The sequence below is a fragment of the Bactrocera oleae genome, chromosome 6 (genome assembly GCF_042242935.1).
Source record: "Bactrocera oleae isolate idBacOlea1 chromosome 6, idBacOlea1, whole genome shotgun sequence".
In the NCBI taxonomy this organism is placed as follows: domain Eukaryota; kingdom Metazoa; phylum Arthropoda; class Insecta; order Diptera; family Tephritidae; genus Bactrocera; species Bactrocera oleae.
Genome location: NC_091540.1, coordinates 66,035,106 through 66,038,790, shown reverse-complemented (window position 1 = coordinate 66,038,790; position 3,685 = coordinate 66,035,106).

Sequence of the window (3,685 nt, the reverse complement as noted above, 5' to 3'; positions counted from 1 at the left end):
TGAAATGCCGGAACTTGCCACGGAAGTGCGCAGCCATTAAAATGCGAATACGCTGTTGCTAGCCTGGTAGGGTAAGGGGTAGTGGCAATGCGGGAAGCCTTATCATATTGTAAAAATCGATTGCGCCTTCGGGTAAGGCGTTCGCTTATAGCAGCACAGTTATACCAGACATTTTTCATGTGAAAACGTATATTTGGCTCCCGCATGCGCAATGCTCACGACCATTTTGTTTTCGATGGTGCTCTGCCGTAACTGCCTTGAGGAGGTGCTTCGGTGCTCCACATGCGGCTCCATGGCAGCCATTGCTGCGCGTGAATCACTGAGAGGTGCTAAGCATAAAATTTCCTCACACGCTCTGACAGTCGCTCTGGCGCTTCCTGCTGCTGCAGCATGCCATAACGGTGCTTTTGGAGACTTTTTGCTTAAAGTTACTTTTTTTTGTATTTCCATGCTTTTTTGTTTGTTATATTTCCCCGAGATCGCTATCAATCATACTACATATTCCATCATATGTAATAAACATAAATACGTGTGGACATGCAACATGCCACAAATCATTATGGCGTCTAACAAGCCATGTAAAGTATTCAGCAACATGCTGCAGCGAACAGCGCATGCAAATATGTAGCACGTGTTGCTTACGCTGTTGACCAAATCGCTATGCCATCTAAGTTCACGAGTCCGCACAGACTTCCTGCAACGGCAAGTTGCAAGTAAAAAAAATCGCCACAGACAGTTTACAGTGTTTGGCTGTTAAAGTTTACGTTTACAATATTTTCGTTAGATACATGAAACATTTGATTGCAACGCTTGCATTCAAAACTGCGCTGAAATCTTTGATCTTTGCGATTTTAAAAGTAAACTATTACACGTCAATGAACATTTCATTATGGCAAGCTCCGGTTTAGGTTAGTCTGGTAGCCTAATGAAGCAAGCATAGACCAGTTTTGCGATAGACCAGACCAGCGATACCAGATGAAGTGTCGTTACGTAGTCCATAAGGAGTCGTCGTCTTTGGGAAATCATCCTTAGAAAGCCAGCGCTTGAAGCGAATTAAACAATTCGCCTTACCATGCTCCTGTCCAGATCGTCGTATGACAATGCATGGGATGACCATGTCAGTCACGTTTTCGAATGGCAGTCGTACACCATTCTTGTCAAACTCGTCGACTATATCATTGCCCTCGATGTCTTTGTAACCTTGTTTTCCAGTAGAAGTGAAGTAACTTCTTTTTGGCAGCAGTCTCCACTGCTGCCCTGCTTCCCAATAAACTCATGATTAACTAATACATGAACCTCAAGAATCAACTGTTATAATTTATCTCTCCCAATTTTGCCCCGAAGACTTCGTTAATAATAATAAGCTCTTGAATACCGAACGATATTTTACTCAAAAGCATACCGACATAGAGTTTTGAATGCCTCTTCCTTTCGAGATGTCCACTCAAATACTTGGAAAGCTTTAAGCGAATATCAATTAAAGTGTTTAAATAACTTTTTTACAAATGGAACTGCATAATTTATTGGTGGATCCCTCTGGAAAACTCCATATAAGTAGTTTAATTAAGGTAATTTATCCTCCATTAAACCTGTCAGAATAACAGAGTTTGAGACATCCTATAGTCTTAGTACGGTTTTCGATCTCTTTACACTTTCGTGAAATTAAACTAACCATTTAGGAATGGTTGAAAGTAGCTTCCATTATAATCAGTAGAACCAGCAAGTTTTAACCCAACAACGGCTTGTTAAGAGCTCGTAAGATGGCGCTAGTATCAATATACTTAGAAATTTCATATTTTATATCGGATTCTATTCCTTACCGGAGGAAGCATTAATTTAGTATTAAAACATAAAAAGTATCGCTTGGTAACGCTAGGGTTGAATATGGAGACATTTTTTGTCAACATTTTACTTTCTGGCGCATTCCAAACCGAAGAACACCTAACAAATAAGTATTCTAAGAACACACACACCTTCTTGATCTCTAATTCCGTCTCTTCGTCTATACAGTTGTAAAGCATTCTTGTTAACAGCCGCGTTGCGCTCTAGTCCGATTCGCGGCAATAAGTTTAATTTAAATATATCGGATATCTTCCGAACTCTACAAAAATTTTTACTCTTCGGTAGTCCGAACGTGGGAGTTCTCCATTGCTGTCAGAACACCAAATAAAGGAGATCTTAGTTTTAACAAAATTTCTGAGAATTAATTTATAATCAAATATTCTCCACACCCAACCCACAGTTGAACCATACTTAAATAAATAACATAAGTGTATCGCACGATCACCTATAACAGTTACACCTCCAACTCTCGTCATAAGCGACAACATCTCACCGGCTGGAATGGCATGCAAATGTCCCGACTGTCCACAGCTGGCCACATGCTGAGCTCCTGAACTCCATTTAACGCGCTGGTCAATATTTTGAGTAGACAATAATACGGGACTTTTGTTGTTGTTTATCATTGTTTTTGCAATTTATGCCGTACGCTATCCACCATTCAAATCTTTACTTTGGAATGTCAACGTGTACGCCGTGGCTTGTTCCTGCCACGAAGCAACCAAATCGTACAACAAATACACCAACACCATGTACGATTCCTGTGCGCAGAACAGTGGAGAATATGCAAATTACTTAAGTCGCAGGGGTAATCCTTCATGCGAAGTACATGCAGTCCATGAAGGTAGACTAACAGCTGAGAGGGGAGGAAGGAGGATAAAGAGAATGCAACAATGTTGCAACAATGCATGTTAAAAATTCTTTATTAGTGGGTATGTAGAACTCCCCCGCCGACTGTTGGCGATTGTATGTATGTATGTGTGTGTGTGTGTGTCTCAGCTTCTAAAATGTGTACGTTGTTAGTTAAACGCCAGTTGGAGTTGAAGCTACAATGGACGACTTTGGTTTGTGAAGAAGGGGGTGCTGGGAGTTGGGACCAAGCAAACAATCATATACAAGTGACACCCATTGCAGGATCAAAAGATCAAATCTGGAAGTTGTGTTGTAAGACACAAAAACAAAAATACTACAACAACAGAAATAAACAACAGAATTTCCGGGAATTAAGGTGGAAAAAGGTGAACTAACAAAACTATATTTACAGCAGGCGAAGTTGACCAGGGCTGTTTGTTGCTTACAAAAGGGGCAGTGCGGGAGCTGCAACAGCAACAACTGTCGAGGTGTTGCAGCGTGCGGTTCATGTTCCGAGCAGATTTCCTACAACGTTCATAGCAAATGCAGTTGTTTTTGTTATTGTTGCTACTTTGTTGCTGTTGTTGTTTTTATCATTTTGTTTTTGTTGTTGTTGTTGTGGTTGTAGTTTTAGCAACATTCATACCATACCGTGCTTGGGATCCAAATTGCGCGCACAGGACGGCTTTGTTAGTTGCCTGTTGCAAGTTGTAAGTTGCCACAGTTGTTAGTTGGCCGCTGATCGCTAGGAGTACGAAGATGAGATACTTGCATCCTGATTACAGTTGAGACATAGTACTACATACCACTGTAACTGGCCGCATGCGAATGACTGCGATAGTTGCTGCAATAATTGCACAAATGCCACAGAGGCTGTAATATTTGCTTTTTTTGTTGTTGTTGTTTGCTTTGCTTTTTTTTTGATTTTCTAGTTACAAGCGCACAGCTGCAAAGAAATATTACTACAACTGCCAACTGCCAACTGCAACTGCTA